This window comes from Pieris rapae, chromosome 18 (genome assembly GCF_905147795.1).
Source record: "Pieris rapae chromosome 18, ilPieRapa1.1, whole genome shotgun sequence".
NCBI classification, from domain to species: Eukaryota; Metazoa; Arthropoda; class Insecta; order Lepidoptera; family Pieridae; genus Pieris; species Pieris rapae.
This window is the reverse complement of record NC_059526.1, coordinates 7,976,001-7,988,483: the sequence shown is the minus strand read 5'-3', so window position 1 is coordinate 7,988,483 and position 12,483 is coordinate 7,976,001. Positions and strand designations below refer to the sequence as shown.

The 12,483-nt window shown below is 31.4% G+C and overlaps 1 long non-coding RNA gene across 1 annotated transcript in view; it reads right to left on the bottom strand.

Annotated features, from left to right (window-relative positions):
* Positions 1 to 8,654: 8,654 nt before the first annotated feature.
* Positions 8,655 to 12,483, bottom strand: part of LOC123689959 — a 41,226-nt gene continuing 37,397 nt past the window's right edge. The window contains exon 3 of the long non-coding RNA XR_006750808.1: positions 8,655 to 8,715. This is a non-coding gene — a long non-coding RNA (uncharacterized LOC123689959). The remainder of the gene's footprint in view (positions 8,716 to 12,483) is intronic.

The window sequence follows — 12,483 nt, the reverse complement described above, 5'->3', positions numbered from 1 at the left end:
AGGTTTTAACAGCCTTTATCGCAGATAAGTTTTTATGTCGCGCATAAGTTTCAAAACAGTTCAGAGACCTTACTCTGGAACTTCCAATAACGATTCCAATATTGAGTATTTGTCCCGCTAGATTACAAAGTTGTGACATGAGCTTCTATATATTAAGTGAACTGTAAGTAAGAGTACTGCACTAAGCAGTATTACTTAACGATTTCTTTTTTCTTTAAAATTTTAAGTTATAGTTTAATGTTTAATTACGTTTATATATTAAGGGACTTATGCTTCGTTTATTTTGTTTAAAAATCGGTTTTGGATTTGTAATCGAAATGCGATATTTTATTATATGTACATTTGGAGCTGTAAGATTAATATAATTAATTATAAATAAATTATGTTGTTGTTGTTGGAAGTTGCACAGTAGGTACTGGCTGGTCACTATTTTATGAGGTTAAATTATCTCCAATACTCACATTACGTTCTGCCGATGCATACCTGAAACCATAATACATGAATTTATAAACATTAATTATCAGATATTGTAGCTTTCAGTATCCATTAATAATATATTAGCAATTTACTAATTTTACATTCAACATTGTTAATGGCATGTAATTTGTTATAATTAAAAACAAATGGAATCTCCATTAATGCATCAATTACTAAAACAAAAAATAAATAAATCAGTGGCGCTACAACCTCTTTAGGCCTTGACCTCAGATTTCTGAATCTGTATGATCATTTTTAAATCTAATAGGCAAGTAGGTGATCAGCCTCTAGTGCCTGATACACGTCGACAACTTTTTGTTGAACATGTCGGTTTCCTCACGATGTTTTCCTTCACCGTTCGAGCAAATGTTAAATGCGCATATAGGAAGAAAGTGCATTGGTGCACAGCCGCGGATCGAACCTACGACCTCAGGTATGAGAGTCGCACGCTGAAGCCTCTAGGCCAACACTGCTCTTATATTACTGAAACAAATGTTATGTAATATTCCAGGAATAGTTCAGGAAGATTGAATCAAACGTATTCCGTATTAAACTTATTAGCATTTATATGGAATGGGACTTTAATTTTATTTTTTTGTTGGGGTAAGATCGAAATAAATACTTTTTATGAGATTAGATTCTTTAAGTAATTAGTCTTCTTTCAAATTCAAATTGTTCAGAGACACTGTGGAATTTCATTCACATACATATCATCATGTTCGTCTGTTTATATTATATTATATATTTCTATTACAAACTTCTGTTTTTTGTGATTCTGTAAACAATATAAAGATTAAAATATAAAACAAATCAGGTTTAATATATAAGTTAAGCTGTCATCTCTAATTCGACAAAAATTGCAATACGATACGGTGCATGCACTTTCTTTTGTCTAGTTATTTGTTTAATTTTACATCATTCATCATTGAGGATAACTATACAATGTGATTCCTAGTCTTCGGTATGGCCTAACCCTTGTATCACCAGCTGTCTTCCGGTTTCACCGACTTCAACGATTTGAACCAGAGCATAATTAATGTTTGAAGTAATTGAATTTAATCGGTTTTCAATCGAGTTTGGAAAATTCCAAAATTCGAACAAGCTATTTTATATTATTTTATTTATTTGTTGCACCAACAAAGTAGGCACTGACTCAGCATCTAACATAAACACAATCCTAGTGCTACCCCAATTATAGGCGCATAAAACATTTGGATTATATGAACCCGCTATACACTCTTAACAAATTCCACTAAACTAAAAAAACAATACTAAAACTTTTTCAATCAAACGGTACCAGAGTCATTTGCATAAGCAGTTTTAAAACTCCCGAAGAACGAAATACCGTTTTCGAATTGAAAAATTAAACTCCGCCGTTAATTAAACTTTATTGTTAAGGGGCTAAAGTTGGTATTGCCTTGCGGGTGCGGATTACAGAGTAAGCTAAAGTTGTAGTTTGAAGTGCATTGAGTTGCACTTCACTAAGTCTGAGTTTTTGTAGTTGGGCAAAGTTGTTCCACAACACATGGAGTATGACGGTATGTATTTTATACGTCAATAAATAATAAGTGTATCAATGTTCCCCTTTATATGTCAATGTTTTGTGGCTAAATAGATATAGCTTAACAGAAATACAAATACTATATGTATTCGGTGAAGCACAAACATGGCTACCTCGTTTTGAAAACTATGTCACGTACAAACTGTCAGAAATTAACATATGTATGTACTGAGTATTCGTTTATTGATATAAACGAATTCTTAGTACATATAGGATTATTATTTATTTTTTAGGACTATATATTATATATACTACACTAGGAATAACATTGTACAGTTATCCTTATTATAACGATATTATTATCTATGTAACGACTTATAACGATTTAATTTATTAATACGCGATTTCATTTCCTCGTATAACACGGATATTTCTTCCTACGCGGGGATAACCCAAAATACGGGATTCCACACGTTATTTTTACACTGTGAAATTTATAATGATTTGAACGCACATATTTCACACATTACACAGGGTTATACCACACATACAGTACAACGCATATATAAGACCCATTAATAATAATAATAATTATTATCTTTATTTCTTCTCTCAAATTGACTACGCATAGGCCAGAATCAGGCGATGAAGATCACTGAGCTGAACGGCCTAGTGTTCGAAGACCACTAGGTCGGCCTAGGTACTGCTGGAAAGAGGACAGAGGACAGAGTGGAGAAGGACCTGCTGCACTCAAGCCAGCAATTAGCTGGAGCTGACACAGGATAACGAGCGCTGAAAGATTCTCGTTTCAGATGCCGGTGGAATGAGTGACTATAATAAAAGAATATTTTTTGCAGAAAGGAGGAGCAGCATGACTAATAGAATCCAAAAGCGAAAAACAAAAATTTTAGACAACTCATAAAGAGGTTTTAACGCCACTGCTTCTATACATATACGATTCCATTTCAATTAGTTTTTATAGAAACTCATTTGTACGGAAAAAGCAATAAAAAGTCTCTTAAACAAAGCGGCAGATAGAGTCGAACAAAAAACGATTAATTAAGTTAAAAAGAAAAACGGAAATGGATTCAGCGGTGAACTAAATCACGAACAATAGCTCTATTGAGAACGTTGTTTGAAATAAACAAAGTGTTTAAGAAAGCATTTTAAAATTAGAAGTGTGTTATAGGAATGTATAGTCATATTATTATATCGGAAATTTAACTTTGTGGTATAGTATAACGGGAAAGACAATCAGTATTACTCCTGGCGTAGAATGTATCTGTTTGAACTCAATAAAAACTCATAATTTGCGAGAAAGTGTGTTTCTAACGAACACTAATTATCTGCGTAACTCGCCAATACTCTGCCAATAACTTTGGGTTTTAGCTAACTACAATACAATTTAATAACATGTTACATACATTTTTAAGAAGATTTGATTTTAGTTTATTAGTTAGATTAGTAGTTTTGTTTTTCATATGTAGTTTTAATTTTATTAATTTTTAATTTAAGTTTTCTTTTTCTTATTCATCTACCTAATTGAATTGATTGATCGTCTATCAGTATAATGTGTTTTAGCCTTGTATATTGTTCAAGTGTTTATTTTTATGATACATGTGTAGCTGTAAAATCACTTAGATATAAATAAATGTGTGTATAATATTGACATATTTATATTCAAATGCTAATTTGACGGTTCTTTTATAAACAATTTCCAAATCATATGATTTCATACATTTATTTTCGGCTCCACGAAAATCACATTCCAACGTTTCACGTTCCTTCGATAGTTGAAATCGCTTGCATGGCACAATAAATCATGTCAACTTTGACGCTTTACATAAATCGTAATGAATATCGATGTTATAAGAAGGTATAATTCTGTTATCATAAAGTAAAAATAACGCTAGAATTTGTTTTCGAATCTACAGTAAACTTTTTAGGTATTTAGGCATTAGTATGAGCTGCCAAAAAACTAATTGCACACGCTTATAACAACTCTCAGCTACACTCTATACATACGCACACTTACCCATTCATATACTCATACATTCAGGCATACATAAAGCGGACATAAAGTTTTTATTTATTATTATTATTTATACATAAATCAATGCTCAAAACTCTACGTTACGTTATAGTTATCACATATATTACAAACGATAATGTTTTGTGTATTCAATACACATTTATTAAAATTATATTATTCAGTCTCATTAAACAACAGACTTTACGAATGTTTTAGGAGTTAATTAATAAGCAAGTAGTGCACCTCCATTACTTTAAATTGCAATTGTAGAGTATAATTAAAACAGTCGGATACTTCCCATTTACAAAAAACTATTTTTTGAAGTTATACTTCTATTGGCGGAATGGAGAAAAACGATGAGAGTGAATTATTACGATGCGCGCGCACACCAACATCTAAATTCGACATCGTAAAGTTAGGTCTAGGTGTCAAATCGATAACTAGGTTCAAGTTGTATATTCTAGTATTTTTATATTTAGAACGCGTGTTTCGTAATAGAACAATTAAACAGTGTGAATAAATAAATATTATTTTGATGTTTTTAAATTAATTTCATATACGAGGGTGATAGTATTTACTAATAATTTATTTATTTAAATTCTTTTTGATTAATTTTAATATCTATCGTTACACCTACACCTATATACCCGTACGTAGGTGTAGGTGTGATTTTGCGCTGTGGATATACTTAATACTACTTTTAACCATATTAAACGATAGCTTAAACAAATGAAGCTTAAATATTGGTAACTGGTTGACAAACCATCACATATGTCATTCAGGCATTCATACGGGCCATTAAGGGCTGGAATGTTAACTGCTAGGGTGGTTGGCAGGCGATTATCATTGAGTCTAGACATTAACTTTATGCGTAGAAAGGAATGTAGTCTCGAAATGAGATACTGTTGGAAATATACTGTGGCAGACGCCAGTTTAATATTAAACGCAGGTTGGGACATAATAACAGCGGTATTGTTCGAAAATTTTAGGACTCAGACTGAACAACGCTGTCTCATTTAAAAACAATTCATTGTTTTAAACAATGCTAAATAAAAATGCTTAATTAATATTTTGTGCTAGCAACACTGGGTTAAAATGACTTGTTTAAGCGGAAAATTCATATTTCAGCAAAGTGCATGTAGGGGTCAAATTGCCGGGTTCATTTTCATATACAACAGAGGTGTTATAACATATATACTTATATATTTGCAACGAATATACGGTTAGTATTGGGTATTCGGTTAATAAAATAAAAAATAAAGTAAAACGGATTTTTACGGATGAAAAGTCACGAAGATGTGCAGCGTTTTTGTCGAAGGAAAGGGAGAGAGTGATTTAGACTAATTGAGAGAGAGTGAGAAAGGGAGATCAAGAAAAAACACACGCTATTGGTTGAAGTATTCGTTAAGTAGTTACATATTAGAACTTTAGATGGAAATTTGGTCGTATTACGTCTTGTGAGGTAAACGCAGATTTTTATTTACTCAAATTATCATTAGTACGTATAAAGTGAGTAAACAGTGAGAATTGGATTGATCATATTATATATGATATATATATATGATATACTGGTACATGATAATCTATTTTTGGCTTTTATTGGAATAATCCCAAAACGGTCATACAAATCTATTTATTTATTGTTAGACTAGTAATATTAAATGTAGCAAGAATAACACTCCAATTCTTTCAAGAAAAATAAAAATAACTCTACTCATTTAGCTGAGGCCCATGTGCAACAGGGCAATATAATAACATGGATCTAAATTACTACAGTTAAAAAACTATCAAAATAGTCGTACACCCATAATTAATATATCTAATAATTTGTGCACAGCGTCGACATACGCATCTCGCTCGGCCTTTTTTTGTTTGTGAAAGATCCTCTTTAAATATCTAAAGTGTCTAAGACAGATAATTCTCCCATTTTTGATAAGTAGATAATATATTGATGATAAAACTGGAATTACTTTATTCTAACACTTGACCACTACCGGTATTACTAACAAGTAGGTAAATTTACGTATGTAAATGTACAATTTATCATTCATAGGATAATATGCGAACAGAGTAGAAATAATATACTTTGACGTGACGCGAAACAGACACTTTGACAGGCGACACCAGATCCACTCGGCTATATTGGAAACATCAAGTACTCGTATCTAGAATTTATTGTATAGGTATATAAGTATACAGTATAATTATTTGAAATGTCACGTGACCAAATGTAGTCGTAAAAATATGTATACGATTGTATCAACGAACTGCAAGAAGCGAAATGTACTGGCACAAGACAAACTTTTGGAATTTTTTAAAACCTATTTTATCTCGGAACTTTATACTTTACCAACAAGAAAATGAACTAAGTTTTTGCGTCGCTTAACTTGAAACACTTTGGTGTTTTCTATATTTTGGAAGGACACTTTGTTTTCTTTTAAAACATATATATAGCACTGTATGTAAGGAAATATTTACAGGACAGTTTAGTTTTCTTTACTACTTAACTAATCTCAGTCAATTTTAATGTAAACCACGGCCGAATGCTAGTACTGTTTGTTTAATACAGTATTTGAGTAGTGTTGCCCACTCATCCATGGGGTCGTACGTTTGATTCCCGACTGTGCAGCGTGTACCAATGTACCTACTTACTGTCTATGTGTGCATGCATCTTGAGGAAACCGGCATGCATTAGACCCAAATAATCGACACTGTGTGTCAGGCACAGAAGACTGAACACTAAACGGAACAGATACAGTAATCTGAGGCACATGTGCCATTAGTATTATAATGCGTTTGTTTACCTTTCGTTTTATTGGTTAAATCGTTATGATCGCAATTAATATGGCAATAAACTTAATTCACGCTTTATAACGACTTTAATAATACCAATGATACGACCAATCGAAAATAATTCTATAGAATGTTATGATTAGTGCATTTCGCTGCCTTTTTTTATAGAACAGGGGCATAGGGGCAGGAGGCTCACATGATGTTCAATGATGGACACTCGCAATGCCATAGGGCTCGCGTTGCCGGCTTTTAAGCATTGGTACGCTTTTTTCTTGAAGGACCCTAAGTCTAATTGGTTCTTAAATACTCGCAGCTGCTTCCACGTAGTACGGCAAAAATAGCTTTTAAAACGCTAATACAATTAATTTTTTATTTTTTATCTTCATTACCAAAGTTTTGTTTAATCGCCCTTTTTTATTACTCGTATTTTATTTTTCTATTTGCCTACATTTCGTTTCTTGTTCGTTTTCAATTTCTATGTTATTATACAAATTGTACACACAAATAATTCATTTGTGTGTACAATTTGTAGCGTCAAATTTTCGTGTATTTTTAAGCACTAATGAAATAATAAATATATATATATACGAATAATTTATAACTACTATAGATAAAACTTTAGATCACCGACTTGCTCTATGTAGGTTAACTATATATAATAGACCAACACATTCACCTAATTCAAATACATAAAGCTAATTGTCGAGAATCATACATAACTACAATATAAACATCATTTCATAAATGTTCCTTATACTTTTTGAAACAACTTTCGTTATCTTTTTTGCTTAAGCTTTTCCCGTACTACTTGTGTAATGTATTTTATTTTTAAACTACGTAAAAGCAAAGTTTCTAAGTTAAAATCAAGACTGTGAATTTTTTTTAATAATTTAATTTGAAGACATCTATGGTGTAAGAGTTGGGTAGTCCTGGTCGTCCTGGACCAAATCCAGGAGGTACTAAGGGGACAAGTGAAAAAGTACCAATAACCGCAGAGTCATGTCATGAAAGTGAGAGATGTATACATATGGGCCAAAGCAACGGGAGATGCGTATGAGATGGAGATCTTTGTATAAACTTTTTATCTAATAAATCTTTCAACTAAAATACGAACCAAAAACAATGTAGTATTGTCTTTTATTAACGTAGCTTTTACATTTAAAGAAGACACTTTTTTACCGGATTGAAGCTATGTATTATAGTAAAATTATAATTATTTAACATAATTTTAAATTTATCCAACGTTTCGAGTGGTTTACAGCGTGCGTAGTCACGGTGACTGAAGAAAAAAGGTGTTGAATGTCAAAAAAGTATCACACCTGTAGAAACAATGTGCTACCCAATTTGCGTCGCTAATTATATTACCCAACATAATATAATTAGATACGTAATTTACAAGACTGTCTATCCACGTAATCAATACAACAAACGCTCTACCGCTACAATAGCTTAAATAAAACCCTTGCTTGCATAATCATACATACCACAAATGTAAAACAACTTTAAACCTTTGGCTCGGTATACTCAAATATGTATAACAAAACAGAAGCATTGTTAAATCCTTTAATATATTTTTTTTCTTAATCCATACACATACACACAAAATCATCACAGTCAATTACACAGTCGTCATTATATATATATATTATTTTTAATTACTTGTCCAATGCCATGCAATTTTATACTAATAAAGTTCTTATATAAAAACTTTTTAATGAGAATGAGGTTTTACAATCAGTTATAAACACAAAATGTGTATATCTCATTAATATAAAACTTTATGTGGTTTTTGATCTACCCTCGCTTTTGTCTTACTCGATAGAATATCTCGTGGTAATATATTTGTTACTCACCGTAATGCCGTCCGTCAGGCGGGATATCGGTAATCCCGGCCTCGGGAAATGCGAGATTCCTGAAACAGCGAGATTATAGAGGTTCAGATAATTTCTTTTTGCCCGATGAAAGTAGTAATTGAATTGTATAAGATATTGACAGATTATCTGTTATGTAATCGATACTCTACACCAAATATTTGCAAGGGGCGAAGGTTTCCAAAATATATTTTATTTTGTTTACCAAATCAAAATAAAATATATCTACGGTATATGTCACTCTTTACGTCGGTATTGTCGATCCGAAGTGGTGGAGGCCTGATGACCTGTAACACAGGTGCACAACCTTTAACAGGCATCAGTCTCACATAAACAATAACAATTACTCCAAAGAAGAATGACAATTATTTAATAACTTTACTTTAACATATCATGTTATGAAGTTTTGTAAGTTTTTGTGAGAAAATAAATAAATATTATTATTATTATTACTCTTTTATCAGAAATATATGACGATGTAGGTAAACATAAATGTTACAAAAAAATACTAGCAAAACAGTGAATTAGCTATGAGATAGGCACTTAACAATGCCATCTATAAAATTGATCAACCCACTACCGAATATATCCAGCTCCGGATAAGTATTGTTTAATCCGTTATAATCGTGAAGAGTTTTATATAATTACTTATATGGCAACCATTTTAAGGATTAACAAGTAAACTCTTATGAACGAATATAGGCATATGATTGCAGAAATTAATTATTGATTAAGTTCCAAAGACGCCTAAGTTGTACGACGTTTTTTTTAATTAATATTTATTTTATAAGGTGTGATATTGAAACCGGCATGACTTAGACCTAACCATTAGACGGGGTGTGTCAGAGAAATCCTTCTCTACTATCTACCTACCTATCTCTAGTACCTACTAGTACATATCACGATCTCACACTCAAAATCATCACATCAACATCTTTCAAGCGGTTAAGTTAAACAGCTAGGCTCTTAATTGAACGGCTAATTAAGCTAGTTGGCTGTGATATGTCAAAAAATAAGTATACACCAGTGTGTAGGAAACACAAACGGAACAATAAAACGAATAGTTTCGTCTCTATTTTACATTCTCACCCCAAATCTTACGAATCGTTTTTAAACGGCTTCCTTGCTTATAAAAAGAAATATATGTCACATCCCTTTCCTGTGAAAATTACTCGAATGCAGTTTAATCGTACGCAATCGTTTGGAAACGCCGTATCTCTTGCGGGTTTCCGTTCATACGACTTAATGGATGCGAGTTTTAAAAGGGGTATACTTCAAAGAACTTTTTTAAAACCCCACACCATTGAGAATGTTAGCTACAAAAGAACATTGTTATATGCTTGGCAAAGAAATGTTTTGAGTCACTTGAAACTTGTTTCAAGTAATATTTTTAACACTTTTCTTAACGCCAATATACATTAATGAAACAATGTGCGTCTGTTATTTGACTTGGAACGAACTGTACTGATTTATTGAAAGACACTTAAAAAACTAGCTGATGTGGTCTCTGGCAGAATGACCAGCGCTGTGGAACACTCTGCTGAATGCTGAGCCAGGGCCATTTACAGCCACAGCACACACGCAATATATGCTTGAGACGGACCGAAGGGGAAAGGGAAAAAATAATATACCTCTCTTTATATCTTTTATTTAAATTTTTCTCTTTGATTACTGCTGTGTTGTGTATTTATGTGTGTGTGTTTTGTTTGTAATAAATAATATGTCTAAATACGTGTGACTTAGATAACACACTAGATGACGCTAGGTGTACTACTTACTACTACCATTATACTAACTAACATAAATCACCCGTATAAAGTAAATTAAAAATTCTAAAATAAAATAATGTAGAAACATGTAAATAAATAAATAAATAGTAAATAAACCTTAAAATACAATGAACTCGCAATTATGTGGAAATTTTCAAAATTCTATTTAATAAACACGGTCTAGAACCTCAGCTTATATTCATAAAACGCATTTCTTTTGAAAAAAAATACTATTCAATAATTGATACGTGAGATAAGAGTAATTGATACACATTTAAAAAAGTAATATGCAAAGTATGTAGATCACAGATGATATAAGAATTGACTTTGACTATTAATGTAAAATGTAAATTTAGATATATTTGCGCGCCATTGTGTGTGGCAGTATATGCGAACGATTTACGATTGTACCACCTTAACATTTTGTACCATATTCTTGGATTAAATAAATTATTATTATAAAATTACATAAAACACGAGTTTAACACAAGCGGTAACGCAATTTCGGCATGGAGATCAAGCAACGTATGTATATGGCGAGATAAGGTTGATTTATTTGCTACCACGGCTGATAAATACACTACCCAGTCAGTTATTAGATAGCCTAACGTTAACTTTAAATAGCCCAACATAAAAAGTAATTGAAAACCTACATTTATATGCATTTGATCGCTCCTAAATAAGACTGCTATGGTTACATTTATTTTCCACGACGGTTTTCTAATAACATATTATGATTTTATAACATTATTCTGTAAAATAAATAAATTTATAAAAATATGACCCATTAGCTGTCAGAGGTTCAATCATCAACAGAGTCTAATCAAATTTAACATAGCTTTTAATATAACCCGCAATAGAGCATCTAGCTAGGTTGTTACTTTGACACTCTCTTACTCATAAATTTAAAGGTTAGTGGTGCAATGAGATCACGAAATTCGATGTAACTGCTAATTACATTAAAATAGCACGTTTATTGAGGAGGAAATTAAAATATAATAATTTTTATTCATACTTTAAAATTTTAATTAAATACTTGCATCTTTATTATTTTGCAAAGTACACATACATTTATGTGGCCATATGTCAGAATATGATAAATGCAATTTCATTACTTTACAGTATAAGCAATTAAATTATTGAGAAAGCTTGAAGGAGCTATTAAAATATGAAACACTCGATATATTAATCAGTCATACTGAGCAAAAATGTACTTATCATTGTCTGATCGAGGTGGGACCTGCCTTACAGCGGGCTTGAATTATATTACGTAAAGAAAATGCCCTTAAAAATGTTCATAGGCTTGCCACTCGCATTATATACACGTATATATTTCTCATTATATAGAATGGAACTTTTATATCAATAAATTTAATTAGGAAACCCTTCCTATAATTGTTCTAAAAAGTATATAATATATACTAATAATAATAATATACTACTATAATATAGTAGCTGCATATACAGAAACTTTTATAAAAAATAGTAATTGAATATGACTTTCTATTTAAATAAACTTCAATAAAAACCGATCAATAAAATTGTATTTAAATAAATACTCATATTTATTTAATTCTCTTGGTAAAATAAGACGAATGAAAAGTACGAAACATTGTTATTATTTTTTTTGTTGTATTCTATTATTATTATATATTTTTTAAAGTAATTTATAGAAAACCTAAACTTTAATAAGCTTAGTGTATCACCGGCATTAACTGTACAGTCGCAACCATAAAACTTTAAAGGCAATAAAACAGCGACTTTCCAGCGAAACAGCTGATAAGCGCTTTTTTATTTCACTGTCCAACATTACTGAGGCGTTTCACGACGATTCTGTCCTTTTGTCTCCTTTAATGTTGTCCTCGTTTAACATTAAATAAAAAGAGAGGGAAGTATAAAATTTATAAATGAAGTCCCTTAAGTTGAGGTTAGTAGTAAGTGAAGATAATAGTAACACCCACTTTACGTTTCTACTTCGCTTGATAGAAGCAAACTAGCAAACTAGTTAAAATTACAAATTTAGCCAAAAAAATGTTTTAC